Below are 5706 nucleotides of genomic sequence, written 5' to 3' on the forward strand. Positions count from 1 at the left end.
TCCATGCTGCAAAGGTGACTTTCTACAGTGTGAGCATGGAGGACTACTGGAGTAGATTGAGTCTTGGGTTCATATGCCAGGTTGGCAGATCTGTTTTGCACCTCTGAAGGCACTCAAAAGGAGAATCCTTTCCATAGGAAATAAACTGGGATTCCTCTGTAACATTTTCTATAGCACAGCATCCTTCTTAAGGAGCTTTAGCAGAGTTTTGAGCCATGGTTTCAATCTAAAAGATTGTCCTAGAAGAAATTAAAGCGAAACTCTTCTTGAGAAACTGTGAATTTGAATGTGCCTGTGTCAGGTGTGTCGGCTGACTCCAGAAGAGATTCTGCTGATCCTTGGCTTTTACTGCATGCTCCGGGGCGCTTCCTGATGACCTGGCATTTCTTGTTCTGCACTTCCACGATCTTGGCAGATTTTGCATCTTAAAGAGGGGAGAAAACAGCAGGAAGGGATTTTATTCACCTCATATGGCAAGCTCCCACACTGCAGAGCTGTACATAGGGCGGGAGCAGAGTCCCTTCCTCTTAATTTCCCCCTGCATGCAAAGTTTCCCTACCACATAGCATAAGCTTCAGCTGTTTGCACAGCTCCTCCTCCATCTTCTTCCTGTAGTCTCCAAATATGGCTCTCATGATTTGACGTTTCTTCACCAGCGGAGCCTTGTCACTGCGCAGCGTCCTGATTGCACGGAGAGCCTCCTCAACTGGGGCAGCACAAGGGGGAAACACCTCAGTGTAAGATTCTCTGAACCCTCCAGCAAGGGAGATTTCTTGTTTATTAGAATACTCACCCTGCTTGGGAGTGGATTTCTGTGTCTTCAGGCCAATTTCCAGTTGTTCCACACACCAATCCACCTCCTTCTGCAGCTGGTCATCTGACTGCTATGGAACAGAGTGAGCACGAGGAAATAAACCACCCCAAAATCAGAGCAGCAGTTGCTAAACGGGAAAAAAATCAAGCTGCATAAAGGCAGGACCATCCCGAATTTCAGGCTCTGGAGATTACAAACTTCAATACAATTCCCCTGTTGTCTGTATTTTCACTGGATAAACTTAAAGCACTGGACAAACGTTTAGTTGCAATTCACTGTCTCTGTTTGATGGATTTAATAGCTGGCTGTCACTCAGATGACACAGTGGAAAGCTGGTCAGGACCATCCATAAGAAAGAAGCTGTAAATTCAACTTATGGATGAGAGGAATAAGCATTAACAAAACAAAAGGCTACCCAAAAACTTGCCCAAAATCCAACAGTAAGCAATGGACAAAATCAGAAGCTGAGCCCTGGTGTCTCAGCCCAAGTGCTTGCTCAACCAGAAATGCATGAAGTCAAGGGAGACGAAGCCCTCAAAGATGGAAGAAGTCCTAACAAACACAGCCAGCCAGTGGAAAGGAAAGAAAAAGAGCTGCATCCTACAGGTGAAGCACAAAAGTTCTCATGCTACCTCTTCCTTACAGCAGTCTCTTTCCAATGAATGGGATGGGATTTGCATCACTTTCAAATCCTTTCAACTCTCTGATATTCAGCAGTGTTTACTGGCAGGGCTGTTGTTCAAGAAGCAGATAATGCATACATATAATACAACTTCAGTCTAAAACATTAAAAGCAACTTTCTTGCAATTTTATGTCTCAGAATTGCTCAGCTGGCAGGGTTTAATGATAACAACTACAACAATGCTGAAAAGAAAAATAAAAGGGAGACCTGGACCATAGCAGAACATCAGAAAGTCTCACGATGTGTTCAGATCAGAAAATCTTAATGGTGTCTTCACCTTGCAACTTCAGCTGAACTTGGGCCTGCCTCACGCTGGGAGCCTTCCCGAAAGTTCTCAGGCTTGGCACTGCAATGTGCCATAGCCACGGCTGCACCACCTCAGAGCTTTCCTATGTGCATTCTGTGTGCATTTCCTATGTGCACTCATCCTCCCTGATAACGTGCCAGTCAAGAGCACAGTGCCTCCTTCGGTGCCCGCTGACACCAGCACGGCACTGGCTGATGACAATTCTTGGTTTATGTTAAATAAAACATGACACCCAGCTTCCCAGGATTAGGATTACAACTCTAAACATCAAATGCTTCTGCACAGGTCTGAGACAGAAAACAAAGGAACGTTACATTTGTTTCCATTGATCAGGCTCAACAGGGAGAAAACAGCTGCTCCAAGTCAGCAGCAATCCCTGTCTTTCACATTCACCTCAATTCATATCACATACTAACTGCACTGACATTAAGTTTCTTTTTTACTGAAGGATTAAAATTATAGGATCCCATCAATATTTGAATACCTGAGAGGTCTCATCCTGATGGGCTGCATCTTTATTCTGGCATCCATTAGCTTCCACCTTTGCCTTCCTCTTGGTCTCAGTTTCTTTCATGTCTTTTTTACTGACAGATGCATTTTGTTTCTTCTTCTTTTTCTTCCTTTGTGTAGCTCCCTCTGATGCTGATTTCTCTATCACTGTGCTATCCCCAGGGGCACTCTCTGGCTTGGACATCTTTAGTGTGACATGGCTTTCATCCTCTCTGGGCACAGCACTCGCAGTTTGATCCAAGTCAGACTTCTCCAATGCTGAAATCTGCACCACATCTACTGATTCAGCAGGCACTGCATTATCCAGCACCTCACGATCTGCTGCACCCTCCATACGTTGGCTGGCTGGAACTAATGGGACCAGAGGACAGTCTTCTTTAGGAATGGCAAAGCTGAAAGACAACTTGGGTTCTTGGCCAGAGGCAGCAAAACTCAGAGCTCCACTGCAGAGTTCTTTTGCTCTGTGGTTCTTACACTGGTTTGCATCTGCTCAGCAGCGCTGACACCAGGGACTGCTTCCAAAGGTGCACCAGCTGCTTCTGGGTCTGCTTTACAAAGCAAAAAATCAAATTGGGTGTTGTAGTGAGATGATATGAACCCCTCTCTCTGGTTTTGCCTTAGAAATCTGGTCTGACTGTTCCCCATATGACATACCTTCTGTAGCCTGCCCACTGCCTTGCTATACTTCCACATCAACAAGTTTTGTGCCTAGAAAAGAAAAATAATGTTTCTATCATGATGACTGTTTCCTACTATGGGGATGCCACTGCTACTCCCCCTGTAAAGCACTGCCAGAGAATCAATCCAACCCAAAGCTGTGAGATGGGAAATTCACAGTAAAGAGCCAAACAGCACCATTCCCCAGAGGGACTGCACAAGCTCACCTGCCTTCTTTGTGCTCTTCCAGTCCTCAGCTCTTTCAAGATGACAATCCCCAAGCACGCAGTTTATCACTTCTTGCTTCTTTATAAAAGCAGTCCCATGGGAGCACAGCACCTTGAGAACATGCTCTGTCTCTTCTGCTGCACTCAAGAAAAAGACCGAGAGAAACAAGAAACAGGTTATGGTGGGCCCTAAAAAATCTCCCATGAGACTCCAATGACTGAGTCTCTTCTGAACGTGTACTGTGCTTATACCACCTCTGATTCATGACAGTTAGATGAAAATAAGCTCCAAGTGCTTCTAGGAGCTGAAACAATACCATGAAACATCCTTAACAGAAAAAAAAAAAATAGATCCTTTAGCATCTTACCATACATACGTGAAGAATCTTACAGTGAGGCAAATGTGCAACTAACAGCACTGAGGCTGACTGCTTAACGACCATTCCCTCGGAGCAACTGAGAAATCCAGGAGCACAGCATGGTGTCTGTTCTCTGGGAAAACTGGGGAAGAGCTGACTGAGCAGCGAGTACACCCTAAAACACAGGACTCTTGCTTGAGGCTCACATAACAGCCAAACAAAGGGTATCCTGCAGGAGTACTGCAGATGTAATGGTGAACATCCCACGTTATGAAAGGAGTAAAGGCACTGCATGAGGCAGAAGCACCTCAATGGGGCTGTGGTCACCCAAAAAAGTGGGACGTACCTTCACAGCCCCTGGGTGTCAGCACCCTGAGCACACACACCTCCAGCTGAGTTTAGCTGGCCACAATCAAGGACTGCTTGCCACTAAGAGCAATTACAAAGGGAGAACTAGAAAAACCCTCAGAGGAAGTGCTCCTCCCCATTTGTGAGCTATTTTTGCTGAAGATCTCATAGCTGGCCTGCCTGAGCTATGCTGCACATCATTGATCCATTGATCACGCCCATGATCTCAATCCTGATGGGATTTGCCCCATCACCACAGATTTCTATGGCAATCTGCCACTCCACAGCCTGGCCACTTTCAGCAATGCTGCTTCGTTCTCCTCCCTCAGGCACTGCACAGATGGGCCCTTTTCAGCCAAGTCTGCCCCTCCCTGCCTTGCTGTGAACAGCTTCTAGAGGCCATTCCTGCTGCCCCGTGGCAGGAGCTTGAAGGTTGAAGCACAAGACACGGGGGTGAGCAAGCACCCTGACGCCCCAGCACAGTGAGTGGGCACGTGTTAATTACTGCTCCATCCTCAGGTGCAACACTCTGCGAAGCATCTTACAAAGGGCAACCACGCTTCTTCCCTAGACACTGACTGTGAGCCATTCGTAGAAGCAGGACATGTCTTCACATGTTAACAGCTTCTCCTGAAAAGCATTTCACTGATTTTATCTTTCCCCTTCAAACCAGAAAAACGAAGCCCAAGCCTCATAAAGATAAACTTATTGGTGTTGAAGGGCCTGTTTCTGATTCTGTATTTCTCCAGGTCTGGTAAACTAAAGTAGAGCTGTAGCAGAACCAATCGACAGGCAACCGGAGATGAAATAAGAGACAAGGCAGAACACAGGGCGATCCAAAGCCATAGGGAAAAGAATAAAGCAGCTTACAGACAGCTCTGGAAGTTCAACGCCTTAATCACAGACCAGCTTCGTGCCGTTTCGCATTAGGAACAAATCCCGTGTCACGCGAGAACAGGACGGAGGAACGAAAGAACAGAACAAATCTGGCCACGCAAGGCTGGAATTTGGCTGCGGATGGTGGAAGAGGCAACGCACCTGGGGCCGGGGCCACGATCTGCCCACGGGAACCTCCGGCTGAGCGCTCGGGGAAGGGCTGTGCCTGGCTCCAGCGGGACAGCCGGCACACCGCGTGTGAGCCCCGCAGCCCCGCCGCACCCCGCGCTGCGCCGCTGTCCGCCGCCAAAAGCGTCCCGCGGCGCGCCGCGCCCTGCGCCTCCGTTCCGCACGCGCCTCCGTTCCGCCCCCGCCCTCAGCTCGATCCCCCGCCACCCCCGGCCCGCCCGCTCCCCGTCCTGCTTCAGATTTCCTTTTATTTTTATGACACTTTTTATTCGCGTTGCTTTTTTTCCGCCTTCCCTCCCCCCCCCCCCATCACCGCCGACAGCCGAGGCGCGGCCCCGGGTGCCGCTCCCGCATCGCCCCGTCCCGGGAGCTGCAGGCGTGATGTACGCGAGGCTGGCGGCTGGGCGGCAGGCAGGACGCGGCACGAGGCCCCGCTGACGGCGGGAGGCTCCGGAACGGCGTCAGTCCTGGCTCGAAATGCCCAAATGTCAGGGAAAGAGCTGACAGCCAAGTACGGAAGAAGACAATAATGAGCAGAAGATTAATGAGCTATCAGCAACGGCCTTGAAAGGCCAGAAGGTGGCTGCAGTTCTCCCTTACGAGCCACGGGGCTCTCTCCCTCCAGCTCTGAGCTGCCCACTGCCCATCTGGATGCACCCCTGAAGCAAGTGTCCTCCTCCTCCCAGGGCTGGAGGAGGCGGGGGCTGTCCTGAGCCTGCAGAACCCAGCCAGGCGG

The 5706-nt window shown here is 49.4% G+C and overlaps 1 long non-coding RNA gene across 1 annotated transcript; it reads right to left on the minus strand.

Annotated features, from left to right (window-relative positions):
- Window positions 1–640: 640 nt before the first annotated feature.
- LOC306952281 lies at window positions 641–2330 on the minus strand. Its single transcript, XR_013792594.1, has 3 exons — window positions 2289–2330; window positions 794–884; window positions 641–706 (listed from the first exon to the last, which is right to left on the minus strand). It is a non-coding gene; the product is annotated as an uncharacterized lncRNA (long non-coding RNA).
- Window positions 2331–5706: the final 3376 nt, after the last annotated feature.

This window comes from Tetrao urogallus, assembly GCF_951394365.1.
Source record: "Tetrao urogallus genome assembly, chromosome: 15".
Classification (NCBI taxonomy): domain Eukaryota; kingdom Metazoa; phylum Chordata; class Aves; order Galliformes; family Phasianidae; genus Tetrao; species Tetrao urogallus.